At 45.8% G+C, this 16,662-nt stretch overlaps 1 protein-coding gene across 1 annotated transcript in view; it reads right to left on the bottom strand.

Annotated features, from left to right (window-relative positions):
• The window catches only part of TNR (tenascin R), a 74,612-nt gene that overhangs the window by 31,282 nt on the left and 26,668 nt on the right, over window positions 1–16,662 (bottom strand). The gene's annotated exons all lie outside the window — the stretch shown is intronic.

The following is a 16,662-nucleotide window of genomic DNA, read 5'->3' as shown; positions in this document are numbered from 1 at the left end:
CTTCAGGGCAAGGTCATCCAGAGACATGTGGGACCAACTTGACAGACACACAGTTCTGCTGATTTTAGTGGAACCTAGATCAGCCCTGAATGAAGCCCATATCTGGCAGGGAGACCCTGCCATAGGCCTTGTACAGTGACAGAGGCAGATTCTTGTTTGGTTGTCGGTTTGGTTTTGGTTTGTTTGGTTTTGTTGGTTTTTGTTGAGGTTTTTTTTTAGTGTTTTTTTTTTTTTTAAGGAAACAGTTGATCTGGTACTAACAAAGGACCAAATACCTGTGTTTTCAGCAAAACCACACCGTATGGGATCTAGTTGAAGACCCCCATCAATATGGCGTGTAAGGTTTAATGCATGGGTGATGGTGAAACATCCCTGTGCTCTCCTTCTGTTGTCTCCTGTGCCCCAGGATCTTTGCCCAGGGTTGCTAAGCTTCCTTCAATAGCTATAGGAACAGCAGCCTTGATTTTGAACATTTTTAAATTACAGCAGGCAGGCTCCAGCTTGTTCAGGTCAATGCTCTGAGCAGGCAAATCCCTCCTGTTAAAGTGACTTCACCCCCCATGAGTGCTCTGGATTATGAGTTAATCTTGCCTTGATTTGGAACAACACAACTTCTCATTCTGGTATTGATCGTGAGACCCTGGGTGGCAATCCAGCCTTGGAGGACCACATTTATCTTCAGCCTAAAATCACTGGTGCCAGCCTAGTTGCACTGGGAATGGATTCACCCCCATTACTCATTGGGATTGTTGTCTGCTGACCAATACTTAAATCCAACTGGTTTGCCATGAGGAATCACTGCCTGGTCCATCAGAAGATAGTGTTAACAGGCAGGTGAGGCAGTGTCTGCAACGTCATTGCACTCAGTGATAATCTTAGCCTTGTGTTTTCTTTGCAGGATATAGCTTATATGCAGGCCATGTAGGATTGCTGGAATGTGGCTGCTGTGCTGTGAATAAGGGCTCTCAGCTGAGCCCTAGCACTACTTCAGGTTCAGGACAGTTAATTAAAGATTTCCATCCAATAGCTACAAATGATCAATTGGATTTCTTGCAGCATTTTAGAAGGGAATGTAAATTGCTGTGTTTGCTGCTCCCTACATTCTGGGTTTGTAGGACCTGGACTGGTGAGTGCTGGAGATGCGCTTTGTGGTTCTTTCTGCACCAGTAGTGCAAAAGATGCAGCAGGCACATTAAATCTGGTAAACAGGCTCTTTACAGTGCTGGTAAAAAAATGCAAAGAACTGAGGACCTTCTTGCTGAATCACCAGAACTTTCACCAGAGTTCTAAGAAGTTGCAGGGTTTAGGCATGATTCAAATCCAGGACATGGCTTTTGCAGTGTCCAGCTTTAATTCATGATAACTTTAATAACTCTGTATTTAGACTCCAAGAGGGCTTAGCCATTCATATAGGAATGAAGACTAGAAATCAGCATGTGGGACTACATGGGTTAAGAAGGACTTAAAACCTCAAGGACTTAAAAAACCTCAAGTGCCGGGGTGACCCATTTCCATGGAACCTGCCTTGAAGGGCCACTATATGGAGAGGTGCAAATTGCCATATCTGCCAGTTACAATATGATCCTTCTGCTGGGATATTTGGTGGCAAAAGGAGGTGGGACATCAACCTGATCTGACTCAGCTGCCTATCACAGTAGCTCTGATACCAGTTCCTGAAACTGGGAAATAAAGGTGCAAAGGAGTGTCAGGTTCAGTGTTTCCAACAAGACACTTAAAGCCAAATTGCCAAAGCTGCATTAGGTTCACACTAGGGCACACTGGCCATGAGGGGCATGAAGTACAGGATGGTGGGGATGATATCCTGATGGCTTTTGGTGGATGCTTCCATCCTATTCCTGTGGGGTCTTCTCCAAGCCGTAGGAACTAGCATTGCAGGGCAGGTGCAGTACTCCAGCAGTTCAGGTGTTTTAGGCGGGGGAAGGAGAGGATGGCAGTGTAATGTTCAGGTGTGATACACAGCTGAGCCATGCTTGGGGCCACTCACCACTTCTGACATTGCTGGTATCTTCCATTACCATAATCTTGAGCAATTGCCCTTCCTTACTTCTAATGACTCTCCTAGTCTGGAGTTCCTACCCAGGGAACAGCTGTGCCTCCCCCCTTTCCCTGCTGCTGAATGAAAATATTTGTTTACTGATTCCTTTCCTACAATACCACACTGCTCCAGAAAATATCACTATTCAGCTGCCTCACAGTGTTTGCAGGGTTATTATCCCATATTACTGCAATGTTTCTGCTACCCTTTTCTTCTCTGCTCCCTGCTTAATTCTTTCTTCTCATGAGCAGGCACCTGAGGCTCCTTTGGTAGACTCTCTTTTATTCCCTGGTTGTAAGAAAAGCAAGAAAAATGGAAATAACTCCATCACCTTAGCACCTGTGGTGGCTCTGACTGTGCCCACAGAAGACAGAAAGAAGGAGGGCACAGGAGATGACAGAGAGGTGTGATTAATTCTCTATAAGTAGTGATTTGGGACTGCACTCTCAGACTCTGTCACCTCCGTCCCCAATCCTTCTTTGCTTTATGGGCTCCCCAGAGGCTTCTGGGTGGCCCCAGCTGACCCATGGAGGGACTTCTTGTCCCTGTGTAATGGGGTAGCTGCGACTGGGAAAGGCTCAAGGATTGATTAGCACTGACTGCCTTTGACTTGTCAGTGTTTGAGGCTAACTACTCGCTCCTTGGCCTCTCACTTGGCTTTTATGTGCGTGCTCAGAGTAGAAGTAATTGTGGCTATGAGCCAGCTGCACTGAGCTGGGCCAGAGCTTCAAAGCAAGCCTCCTTGCAGGATTACATGAGCAGCTTAGACATGGGTATATGAAATCCTTCCCCTCCCTGCTCCAGCGTGGCTCAATAGAAACACCAGAGCCTGTTTATGAGCACAGCTGGAGCCAGAGGATGGGGAGAAAAAACCTCCAGGTGGATGCAGGAATAAGGGAGTGGGAGACAGGCCAGTGGACAAAGTGGATAAACATGGCAGAGACTGCTTACTAATGACAGCAATAAGGTCTGATAGTTAACAGCTCTCTAACCCATAGACTGAAAGCATTCATTTGCCAGTAGAAACCCCCAGGCTCATTAATCTGAATTTCTTTCTTGGTATATTCATCACAGTGGACACTGGGGTGATACTGCCTGGCTCTCATTTCTGAGTGGCACATCATGGTACTCCCCTCCAGCACTGCTTCTACATGGTGGCCTTGGGTGGGGGGTGATGCTGAGGGGGTAGTGGCATTGCTGTGGCATGGTGCAAAAGGAGCTTTCTCTTTATTATTGTTATTAGAAACAAGATCATAGAAGCAAAAAAAAAAAGGAAAGAAAAAGTAATCCTGCATTGATTAGGTGCTGGATCAGGCTTAATTGCCACGGGATGGGCTCTTCACTGTGAAATGGTGAAAAGTCACCCTGTTCTGGCTGTCCCCAGCTCAACCCAGGCTGGTTCAATAGAAACATCAAGGTTCTGCAGGACAGGAGGATGCTTCTTGGTGTCCTCCAACCCACAGCAGACCATTTTAGCTGTACATCCCTATTAATTCTTGACATCTTCCTGGAGGCTTGGACTGACAGCTCTGAAACCCTGCCAAATTTGTCAATGTATTCCCAGGGTCTGTCATCTCCATTCCCTACCTGGTTCTGCTTTGTCTCCTGCTCTTCTGTCAGTGATTTACTTTTCCCTAAAGACCCCATCACCATGAACTCATCTGGGGTGGGTTAGTGCAGTGATTTTGCTGACAGAGCTCCAGGGCTGCATACATGGTGTGACAGCTTGAGGCTTGTCTGCTGGGGAAGAGAAGTTGCATTATTTTTCCTGTATCAGCTTCCTTGTTCTCCTGTCCTCATGGTGCTTCCCTGCCCAGCTGATGCTACCCATGGGCAGCAACGGAGCCATTAGAAACCATTGCCTGAGTGAACAGATCCGGGACTATATCTGTTTTGTTTTTTTTTCCATGTACAAGGGAAAAAAGGCAAATTTCTGTGGTTATTTCATGTATAAAATTAGTTGCATTAGGGCAAATTTATCTGGGGTGCTTTTTAGTCTTTTAAAATTTTGCATTCATTGTCACCAAATTCAGATAGAACTCCAAGCTAGTGGTGTTCCCAGGGCTTGGGTCCATCCATCCCTGGTAGTGGCTTTGGAAAACCTCACAGCCAGCACAGCAAAGGAAGGTTTGAGCCTGGAACTTTCCCAGCATCTGATGGTGATGTCTTCTTCACTTTCCATCAGGCTGGAGCAATGCCTCTCCATTCTCTTGCACCCGCACAGGACAGTTGATCTCCAGTTGCCTCTGGCACAGCACAAGCTGGGGCTGATGCTTTTATTTTACGAGATCGGGTTTTCCTTGGTTTGATTTGCCCTTTTTTTTTTTTTTTACTTTTTTTCCCTACAGTTCCCCAGAAACACAAGCGTTTGAATTAAAGTTTAAATTAAAGAGTTATTGAAGTTAATTATGAAGTTTGGCAGGCACTGAGCTCTCAGCTCCAAAGCATTTCAACTTTGGGGAGCTGTGGAAGAATCGATCTGCAATTTCTGTATGGTGCTCAATAAAAAATACACACAATATAAAACTGAGAAAAATATTTGAGGGATTTTGCTAAACATACACCACAGCAAAGCACTCTCTTTCCCTCCCAAATGGCCTGTTTCCATTGGGATTGTGTCTTATGGGCCACCGAAGGAGGAAACAGAAAAAACATATAAAATTCACAGTGCATACAAACTAATTATATCTTTTCAGCTATTTTTACATTTTGCTGATGGGTTGTATATGTGTGAGCGGCTCAGTGCTAGGAATGCGAAAGAGAACCTGTGTGTGGTGATGCTTGGAGCAGCTATCCTGAGAAGTCATTAATGGTATGGGAGTGGTTTGGGGATGAGGGGGTCAGCATCACCCCAGGATGCAGTGCCATGTGCCCCAACAGCATCTACAGCCCCTGTTTTATTGAACACAGGAAATGACAACTGTGCCCCAGGGCCTGCTGCAGGACAGGCACAGGGCATCAGCTCTGCACAATGGGGATGATGCCAGAAGTTTTATCTCTAGCATTTTGTAGAAATAATTTAATGTTTGGATGGTCCAATGATATTTGTACTTTCATGCCAGTTTTGGGGAATTGCTTTGTGTATTTTGAAGTGACTAAAAATGTGAAAATGAAGTGAGCATTTTGTTTTGGCTGTGAAACCTTTTAGTCTACCTAGAGCACATAGAGATATATGTGTATATGCATATTAATATGAATTTATTGCATTCTCTTTTCTTGAACACTGGATAAACCACAAGCCCTGATTTTTGGTGCAGATGACAAACTGGAAAATCAGTTCTATGTGGAATTTTGACTGGCAGTCATCCTTAATGTGAACCAACAAACCATCAAGAAGCAGAGCTTGCTATTGCTTCCTCAGCACTGCAGGAGTAGCAGATATTAGCCAACACCCAGCTGTGGTGTGTTCTCTGCCGGAGCCTGGCTGGCAGGAGCCAGACCACCAGAACAGATTTGCTTGGGGCTGCTGCTAATGGTGGGAGAGAGGCCGGGGTGCGTGCTGTGTGAAGCAGGCGTGAAACCTCCAAGCATATTATTTGGGCTTTTATGATGAAAAGTGTGTTGGAGGTTTTCCATAAATAAGAAAAAAAACCCTGATGGATGGTTCTCAGTTCTCCCAAAACCACCCTGGAGATACTCAAATACTCAGTGCAGATGGTGCCTTCTCCATGCTACAGCGAAATGCAGCTTGTGCAGCTTTCATCTCATTTTGCTGGACTCATAGGAAAGGAAATTCAGCTCTGTGGTGTCCCTGGTCATATTCCCAGCCATATGCTTTCCATTCTAAGGTGACCACACAGATGGGAAACTGAGGCGGATGGAAAGCTCTGAAGCCCAACACTGGTTTTTTTAGACCTCCCAAAAGGCTGCGATAGCTGCAGCACTCGCTGGTTTAGAGCAACCCACTGCTCCCATGCATCAGCATCATTGTTGAGATGTATGTTGAAATCACTCCTAGGTGCCACAGTCCTCCAGCCTTGGCAGGTGAGGATGTGTGCATGGGAATGTGCACACCTTGCTTTGCTTTGTTTCATGATCCAGTGAGAAACTGTTGTGATTTGCACGTCTCACCAGAAAGCACTTGTGTTGCATCAGCCACTAGCTGAGAAATAGTGGAAGTAATTGGGTCAGATACTCAGCAGCTTTACTACAGATTTGGTGTTGTGAGGCTAATTTGCACTATTAGGACCATCCTGAGCAGATGCAGAGATGCAGCTTGTCCTGCAGACCGAACTGCCTCCCACAGATTTCTGAGGGGAGGAGCACTAGCTCCCTGTTATTACTAACCTACTGATGTAGAAGTTGTCTGTTTAAAAAGGTTTTCATTACATTAGTTCCCTGGGCTTCATGGCAGAGTGAAGGTCCTTGCTACATGCAGGCAAATAGAGTCCTATCCCTGCTGAGCTCCTCGTGCACCCTCTGCCTAATTGCAGTCCCTGTCCCCCCTCAACGTGTTGCAGGCTTTTGGAGGAATTGAAAAGAGATGGAAAGTTTAGAGGAGTGAACTAATGCTGGTTAGTTGAAGGCAGGACCCTTGGAACTCCTGGGTCCAAAGCTGAGGATCAAGACAAATACCTGCACCACACCTGGGAAACCAATTTCATGCTGCCACTAAGCAGCTCTCAGCAAGGGAATTGTCTTCCCCTAGCTAATTACATATTTAAGGATGAAATACTTTGACACTTTTACCAGTCTTCCCTAACTATACGTGGAGGAAGAAATCTATAGTTCCTCCAACTGACTGAAATGCTACCAGGTTAATAATTCATGCATGACTCCGCAGCCTATATTATATCTTGCTCTCATTACATATTCTTTTATTGAATTGTCATGGCATGTATCAATAGCCTCTATAAGCTCCCACAGGAAAGCAGGCAATAGGTTAGTGCAAAGGTTTTAGGGAGAATCTCCTTTCATTTTCCCATCAACAGGTAAAGTCTGGATTTGGCGTGGCTGGCTTCATACCATGAAGATCCCTCCTGCCAGCTTCCCTGTGAAGCCTGTGAAGCCACTGGGATAAGTCTCATTTTTGCAAGGGTGAGGGCTCTAATCCAAGCCCATCACAGCATTTCACTAAACAAATTGTGGTCTTGACTGTCTTAATTTATATATATATATATATACAGGCAGGCATCTCTGATTCTAATGTAAAGACCCATGGAGTCCAGCGTCCTGCAGGAGCGTGACCCTTCTGGGTCCATATGTGACATGCTGGTCCAGCAGTGCCTGAAATCTCAGATCCTAATGGGAGTTGCTTGCTGCTAAAAATGAGCTCTTCCACACCTACTTATGAGGCTGGATGTGTTACTTGAGTTGTACCAGGGAAGTATTTTGTAGCCTGGACCTTTGAACACTAAGATTTGAAGTCTATTTGAGATGGCCTTGGCTGCCCTGCTGCTGGGACAGCCCCATACCCTGGGGCTCCCTGCCTGTGAAAAGTCATCAAGCCCTGCACTTCACACCATATATATTTATTCACACTCAGTTATGAAATTAATCTCCTCTCAGTGGACCTGTATGTTGCAGAAAGGTTTATTATATTCCTATGCAGCATCTCTGGGAATTAAAGCAGTTTTACCAGGGAGAGCCTGGGAGCAGAGACTGGGATGGCTCCTTCTGCTGTTCTTCCCTGCATCACCACTTGCCCATAATGATGCTCCTGGGGGCACTGCTCCTGCTCCAGGCCTGGGGAGAGATTAAATTTCCAAAGAAAAACACTGGGACAGGGCCAGGCCTTTCCAAGATGCTGCCCTCCGCTGCTAAAGCTGTGCACCATGTTTCTGAGCCCCATGAAGCCTGCTCTGCCTGCCCCAGCGGCTCCTGGAGCTCCACCGGAGATGTTCAGAAGCCATAAAGGAGGAATTAACCATAATTATGGAGCATTGCCGGGCATAAACACCCTCTAAATCCAATTTAATTATGTGGTAGTACTTAATTGCATAGCAACTGGAATTAAGCACAAAACCAAATATGATTTGTTTTATCTTCAATGGAGCACAAGTAATTTATTTTGGAGGGTAACATAGCACCCAGGTGAATGTGGGCATGGTGTGTTCCCCACATGCACAGTACTCCAGAGGTGCTGCTGCCTAGGAAAGTCAAACCTTCCTTCTTCTCCCTATCCAACAGCCACGGCTTTGACACCCCTTTCCATTACCCCCTCAGCGACATTCCCCTCTTTCTGTCATGAGAGCCTCCTTGGTTAATTCACATCACCTCAATTGCGCTGTGAACCCACAGCCCATAACCAGTTGGTGAGATCTGAATCACTCTCAGTCACGGGCATAAGGCTTTTTTTCAACATTTGCTCCCAATACTTAGCTTAGGTGCTGGCAGCGAGTCCTCATGATCATCTAGCTGATGCTTGGCTATCATGTTGCATTAGAGTCTATGAGTCAACCTGGACTTCCTCAAGGCTTAGCCAAAGCTAATGCAAATGACCCAGTTTGGGGTGATGCTTCACCACCAAAACACTGCCACCCACTACCCCCAGCACAGATTGAGCACATAGCTTGATGAAGATAAAGAAGTGTGCAATGAAATGCAAAATCATGCTGAGGAAACGGGATGTGCTGCAACCTCTACCACCCTGTATAATCACTGTGTGCTGCCAGTGTGACCACATTTAAATGGATAACAGTGCTGTGGACCAGGAGAGGAGAATCTCTGCTATTATCATGGCTTTTTTCTGAACATAATTAGGAGATTGCAGCATTTTTCCCTGGGAATCCTGAGCAGAAGCACCCAAGAACTTGGTTTGCTTTTAATAAAAGCAAACCCACCTGCTGAAGTCAGATGAGCACAGTTTTTTTAACTTGCTTTTTGATTTGCCTAGTCATTTATACCCTGACCCAAAGGCGGGGGAATGGAAAAGAAATGCTCATCTGCTGTGTTTCTGCATTAGTTTTCGCCCTGTGCATGTGTTTTTACACCACAGAGATGAGGTATACGGTGATGTGACCAGGGTTGCACATGCTGTGGCTTTCCCCCACCTGCTTTATAACACCTCATACTGAAAAAAGAAGTTCAGATTTTCCTTCCTTTTTAATATATTGCTCAAACTAAACCGTGCGTTACAGCTGATTTACATGTATATGCAACCTGGCAGGTTTGAACCCTCCAGTAACTGGTATTTTCTACTTGCCTTCCTATTGTAATTTCCACCTGAACATTTGGAGCAGCAACAACTTGTGCAATAGATTTTAGGCTGGAGCAAAGCTGCTGCGGGGGAGCTGGCTGTTGCTACATGGTGTTTTTTCTTGGGCAAAGCTTGTCCCAGGTCCCTCCTGGGACCTCCTCAGGAGGGGAACAGCCTTGTGGCAGTGACCACAAGGAGCCTGCAAATGTTTTCTATTATTTCCCATTGAAAAGACAGATGAAGAGAGCATGAGCAAGCTGGAGCAGAGAAATGAATTTTAGTCCTGCTGTAGAGACTTCATTTGATAAATAATGTATACAGAGTTTGCAGTAATAACCACTTTTTTCTGACCCAGGCACCTGGGCTGGGGTTGACACATCCTGGATGTATTCCTCCTTCTGGGTGATGAACAGGATGACAGGCATTTGTTCCCTCTGTGTGGAAGGCAGGGCAGATGCTGTTGTGTCAGACAGGTTAATCTGGGCCTTTTCTCACTTCTGATGAGCCACACGTGTGTATAGAGGGGAGGTGGCGTTTCCAGGTGGAAAGAGATGCACTGGGGGTGCAGTGTGTAGGAATTCTCACGAGGTTAGCACGTGCCATGGACATATAGGTGAGACCTATAGACCTGGGTCTGCACATGGATACCATCTGCCACAGTACCAGAGATACTGTACTCTGAACTGCCCGTCTGTCCCAGTCCAGCCCAGTGCTGGAGATGTGGCTTCCGCATCCCAGGACCATGTCCCTCATCCCTCCCCTGATTTTTTTGGATTCCAGCATGCTTCTCAAAGAGCATGTGGCATTGCCCACAGATTTGTGTTTCCCCCAGGAAATACAAGACATTGGAGATTACCAGATTCATCTGCCCTGGTTATCCCTGCACAGTACTGGGAGCAAGGATTTCCCTTTGCAGTACCATGCTGCTGTTACAACAGTGTGAAGCAAGGTCGTTGCCTTGCCTCACCTCCCCTCCCCTATTTGCCATTCTTTTGACCCTAAGAGTCATTGCAGTGGGGTAATCCAACCAGCAGGTTTGGCCCTCGTCCTCCCTTTTCTGATATCTCAAGACACGGAAGTGGGAAAATGGGGACTGAAACTGGGTCTCTTTAGGTAGCCAGAAAAAGGGGGAGAAATTCTCCTCCTGCTTCTATTTCCTGATGCTCTTAAAAAATGCTTTCACAATGAATAAGAAAAAATGTGCACCTTCTTGAAGAACAAGCTGACTCCAGATCCCTTAAGAATGTTTCAGGGGCTCATTTTTGAGCCACTGAGCATTAGAGGCCACAGTGGTTCAGGGCTCTCCTAAGAACCTGTCTGGCCCCAGACAGCGAAAGGGGCTCACAGGCTCTGGATGGAGCTGGTCTGGGCTTTTAGGATGGAGTTTCTCTACAATAACTCATGCTGATGTGTGCAGTGGGATCAAAATCCCAGATTTCCTTAGGATATACCTTCCTGCCAGCCAGGATAACAGTCACCAACAAGTCTAGGTCTGGAGTTGGCTGGGCGCCTGCAAAGACCCCCCCAGTGCCCCTGGAGACATATACAATGGCGTTAATCAATGCATGCCAGAGGTAATACTCTTTAGTCATTTTTATAGCAGGCTTTGAAGGTTTCTGCTGGAACAATTTGGTTAAAAATAGATTTGCTTCTGCTGGGCTTTGTCGGAAGAACATATTAATGAAGGTGAGTGGGAAAACCTATATCTCTCCCTGTTTTGTGTCCCTATAGAAGAACTGGGAATAGCCTCGGTGCTTTTATTGCAGAGAAGAGCAAGATCCTTGGGAAGGGCAGATAGCTATAGTCAACATGGGCTTGCACCAGCTGAAGATCTGAGTCAGGTTGGGTTTTTATTGCTCTATAATTGGCGAGTACCTCATTAGGGAGTGAATATAAATGTGTAACATAATTTCATTGAGCCTGGAGCTGATGCGGGGTGCAGGAGTTTGGAAGTGAGCCCACTGCTTTGTGGTGTTTCTTAAGCTAGAACTTGGTTTTGCTCACTTTAGTTCTCCCACTAGCATTGTAAGTGTTGGGGTTAGACAGTTCACAAGTGAGCACTTAAAATCAATTGTAAGGCTGCTTTTATGCTGAAGAACTGGGTGGAGATGTAAGACTCAGGGTGAAGGAGACCCCTTCAGTCCTGTGACAGACAGTGATGTGATATAACCCCTTTCATGAATGGTTCAATTAATCTCTGAGTTGACTCCTGTGGTCCCCAGTGTCCCAAAAGGCTGGCTCAGCTCCTGTAATTTCTGAGACTTTTTTTTTTTTCTGAGCCACAGTCATTTGAAGCAATCTTTCTTGCCAATCTTTGCTGCCTTTCTTCATTTCTGATCAAACAGGTAAATAATGATAAGTAACATTGTGCAGCTATCAGAGTAGGGCTTGCTGAACTGAGAAACAAGGTTGCTTGGACAAGCACTGCAGAGGATGGGGCTATTTTGCCAGGTCTGGAAGCTGGGCATCCCTCACTGCTGGTGAGGCCACCAGTTGGGAAGGCTTGAGATGCAATCAGGAAACCTTCCATCAGAACTTCTTGTGTCACTGTACAAGCAGTGGGGACTTGTCGAACCTCTGTGGTTCTGCTGATGTTTAAAGTGTTGCAGCAGGAGAAAGACTGGGGTTGAAACCTCCAGGAGACTTGTGCAAGAAGCTCTGCATCGGAAAATGAGTGGGAAACAGCAGAAGAAACTCTGTTCATCTTTACTGGCAAGGCAGAGTCCCACCTGGGAACAGCCTTGTGCAGTTCCTTGCTGCAAGGGACAGATCCACTGACATTTCAGAGTGGTCCTCTTTGAGAGGGGAACAAGGACAAGCTAACATCCCAACACTGGCACACATGTATGATGTCACCAATTGGGTCTTGCAGTGGGTTAGGAGATCCTTCTGGAGAAGGTCACCATGAGGCTTTCAAGCAGCCTTATATTCTGGCACAAGCTGTTTCCATTTTGGAGAGATTGTTTTACCTCTTGGGATATAATTAATTCCTTTGGTGTGGCTGAGTGTGTAGGGTGGGCAGCAGCAATCAGACATTTAACCTCCGTCCTGGTGCTGGCTGTGTTGTTTTGCTGAGGATACCTCTTGCTGCTGCCACTGCTGTTTATACCCTTCAAGAAATGGCAATAATATAGGGCTATCTTCCTATGAAATGCTGAGATGACAGCCACCATGAGCTTGTGAAAATTCACCTCTGTACAGAGGTGCCAATCTAATTTTCCACTCTAGGTAGACATGTAATAACCCAAAGTCCTCTTACTCTGGTGGGATTATCTAAAGAGCACTTTTCCTCCACAAAGTCCAAAATACTCTACTAAAATGCATATGAGAAAGGAAATCAGCCCTACAGACTGCTTAGACACGTGAGAAGCTGGGTGGGTGAGAGGGATGACTCCACTGATGAAACTGTGGTAAAACTTTAATTTTACAATCTGGTCTGAAATTTGGATGGGTTCTCTTCCTACCTCAGCTAGCCTTGCCCACATCTAACAGGGTATTTGGCTGGTCTCTAGGAGATAAAACTGAATTGTGATGTCTCTGATACCTCATCTTCTTTTATAAGTGAAGTAAGCAGTAAAGAATTTTAACACAAAGCTTGGATGGAAGATGAATAGCAGCTTCACATGTATTTTTGTCTAATATTTGGTTTTGTAGGGCTTTTAAGGGGAGGAAATGTTGCTTTTCATGCAGCACATGGACGTGATGAGGCCTTCTGCCAGGTTCTGTACTTCTATCGTGAATTGCTTCCCCGGTCTGAGCCAATGTGGACAAAATCCTGTGGCCAGGGGCAGGCAGCAAGCCAGGACTGCCCGTACCCACCTCAGACCTTCTCCCACCCAAACAGATTGACACTCTGAAGTCAGGGCACGATTGGTGTTTAGCTTACGGTGTCCTGATGTATCTTGCAGAGGGGTTTTCACTCATTACTGCTTGTACAGTGCCACAAGATGCACTGATGGAAGGTTTCCTGATTGCAAGTCATTACAATCATTCTCATATATGATTAAATTTCCTGGCAGAGGATCTAGTCTGCTACATACACGCCTGCCTTGGCTGCTCTGGAGAAACCAACGAAATGCCAAGTGCTGCTAATAGCTATTTTGAAATTCCATCTTCTTCACCCTATGTTTCTCCTTTCTAAAGCTGCTGCAGCTCTTGCAGGTGGGATGGCAAATTACAGGGGGTGGTACCAGCCATAAATAATTAGGCTGGCTCATCAACTCCTTTATGTCCATGTGGCTCTACTGATTTCTGTGCTCTTTCATGTCAGTTGGGATCAAGTGTATGCTCTATGCAAAGCTGGGATGCTAAAAGGGAATAACAGTTAATTGTAAGGAAAGCCATGTGTTTGGAGAAGGTTCAAGTATTGTTTTTTTTTTAAATCTTCACACCCTGAGAAGAACAACATTTAAAAACAACCAATGTTAAGCTTTGTAGAGTTTGCTGTCAAGCATGGGATGGGAGAAGACAGGGTGGGAAGGTCTCATCACTTCACCTGTCTCCCTCTACCATGTTTCCTGTCAATGGTTTTGAGGGGTGCTTGGTTCATGCTAGGACTTCATTGTGTACCCAGCTGCTGCTCTGTCTCTCAGAGCTGCTCTCTGTATCTCCTCTGTGCTGCTCCTGTAGCTCCTAACCCTGATCATGCCAGTGCCTATCACAGGGTTTTCTGCTCCTCGTGTAGAAAAATAAAAGATTTATTCTGAGAATTTGCAGGTAAATTGGTGATTTCCAAAGTCACGATAGTGTACAGTCCTAGGCTGGCACAACCACAGCCAGGGTTATACAGCACATGTATATTTTTTATAGTGGCCTCTGGAGTTTTTTATGTATTTACAGACAAAACTGCTCTGTTATGTGTTTGCTGGGTTTCACTGAAAACTCCTCCCATAACAGCTGGCCAGGCAGTGAAGGTGAAGAGCACCTCTGAGAAGCATCTCAGGATGCAGTGAAACTGTGGGGACAGCGACAGAGGGTGTTCTACAGGCAGTGGGGTCATTCAGCGCTCTGTGTCTAATTCTGCCTGCTCCTGGTGCAACAGGGGTGTCCACAGGGGTTAGCTGAGACGCTGGAAACCTCTGCCCTGAGCCAATTAGGCAAACAGTCCACGTGCCTTAGGGTTTCTTCTGGGTGTTTTGCCCAGATAATGCCCTGGAAAATGATGAGTGTGGCTGATAAAGCTGGAAGAGGGGTGTCCTGCATCTGAATCAGTGCATCTGGGTGGGTAGAAGCTGCTGGAGACTCAGGCAAGGAACTACTTCCCTTGAGCTGCCATGCTCCCTCTCCCTGAATTGGCTTAAAATCCTGCTGGCTATCATGTTTTGCATTTTTGCTACACTTAAACCACTGGATAATGCTTCTGTATGTTATCATAAACCCAATAGAACCCCACTGAAGTACCTGCTTTTCTGAGGAGCTTAAAAAAAACAATCAAAACCAAACTACTTCTCAAAAAGCACTCCAGTGACCTAGAATTCCCATGGAGCACTTCAGTACGTGTGACCCGAGGCTTCGGTGTTATGAATCTAATTCTGAAAAAGCCTGGAAATTGATTTATGACTGTGAGATGTGTACAGGCTTTGGAGACATGGGAGAGATGATGACTTGTTACCTGGCTCTGGAAATGCTCCAACACTGGACCGTAGTCATAGGTGTACCCATGGTGGGCCTATCTGTCCTGCAACAGACCTGCTTACAGTCTCAGCAAGCACTTTCCAGCACAAGAAAATGCAAATTCATGTTGAGCTGAGCTTTTAAAAAAAGTATTTTGCTGGTTTGGAGAGCCCAAAATACTTAAGTGAAAATTACTGATGTCAATAGAATCTGTTCATCTGACACTTATCTGGTGCCTCTGCTGTGCTTGCACGCCTCAAGCTGTCTGTTTCAGGTCTGTGGTTCTTGTTAGCATGGGGTTTTCGTAGAATAGAATTGGATTGGAAGAGACCTTTAAATGTCATCTATCCAAAACTCCCATGTAAGAGCATCTTCAACTAGATCAGGTTGCTCGGAGCCCTGTCCAACATGACCTTGGATGTCTCTGGGGATGGTGCATCCACCACCTCTCTTGGGAACGTGTTCCAGTGTTTCACCACCCTCACGGTTAAAAATGTCATCCTTACACCTAGTCAAAATTTTTGGGGGATAAATGCTGGAAACTTGCCTGCATTTCATGTCAGCTTTCCTTGTCAGCATTTTTTTTTCCTGTATGCTGTGACAGCAGGAGCTTAAATCAAATCTTAAATAGCCATAAAAGTATATTGGTTGCCAAAGTCCCTACTTCCCAGGGCTGGGAGGCAGTACTGCGGCTGCTGGAAGGGACCATCTCGTAGTGAAAAATCCACAGAAAAATGGGATCTGGGACAAGGTAAGACATTGAGGGAGCAAACGTGCTCATGAACAGCAGTTCTGTAGCCTGCCAAGTGCTGTTGAAGGCAGTGAAGCATCCTGCAGGCGCTGTTCCAACTCCTGGATTCAGTCTGTGTCTGGCTGCTGGAGCAATGTGTTGGTTGGCGAAGGCAAATTGAAGCATATCAAAGCAGCTCACAGACTTGTATGAAGTTAAACTTTGTATGGGTTGAGTTGGAAAATGGCCTCAAAGCCTGAATATTTATTTTAAAGGAAATCTCTCAAGCCATGTTTCAGGATAACTTGTTTTCTGAGTAACCCTATGCTGTCTAAGGGGAGGGAAGAGAAACTACCACAAACACAGGTTTTTGGTGGGTCCTAGTGTCCAGCTGTCAAACCTGGCTGGAGAGCTGATGCTAAGAAAGCAGAGCGACCTTTGCAGAGAGCCACATGCTGCCCATGAGCTGAGCTTGCTGGGGGAGAATAAATTACCTAAATATACTGCTCCAGAAAGTGTGACCAAGCCTGCAAGGGAGGCAGTGACAACACAAAAGCCAAGAGATGTGTGTGTGGATTTACTGTGTGGTGGTCACAGCCTTACACACTGGCTGCCTGGGACTTGGCATGGCCTTCTGGCTGCTTCCTTTGCTTAATTTTTCTTTCCTCCCTAAAAATCAGGGAGGGAGATGTATCATAGTGAGCCCCGTCTGCTGGGGAAGCAGCTGATGTTGCTGAACACCCATGTTCAATCCATAGCTGTGCTTCCAACCTCCTGGACTTTGACATACTTTGACATCTCCTCTCCCCAGAATCCCAGTGAACCTTGTGTGTCTCTGGGATAGGGTTTGGGCTCAGAACATGTATATATTCTATATAATATATATATATTTTTTTTTGTTAGACCCAAATATTAGAGCTGCTGCCACTTGCCTGAAGATTGACTCAGACTGGGCTAATGCCCAACTGAAATAGCTCATGAATCCAGTCCTGTTGGTTTGTATGCTGTGTGAGATGATATCATGGTCCTGAGCTCATTAGTGTGTGTTTGGAGAAGACAGCCTCTTCCCCCAGCTATGCATAGAGTACATCCTGGCAATGATAGGTGCTCTGCAAGCCCTGTGTC

This window comes from Pezoporus flaviventris, unplaced genomic scaffold, assembly GCF_033815535.1.
Source record: "Pezoporus flaviventris isolate CSIRO_AGI_PZ_B2104156 unplaced genomic scaffold, CSIRO_AGI_Pfla_v1 ptg000013l, whole genome shotgun sequence".
NCBI classification, from domain to species: Eukaryota; Metazoa; Chordata; class Aves; order Psittaciformes; family Psittacidae; genus Pezoporus; species Pezoporus flaviventris.
The sequence above is the reverse complement of the archived record's forward strand: the minus strand, read 5'-3'. Positions and strand labels throughout refer to the sequence as shown.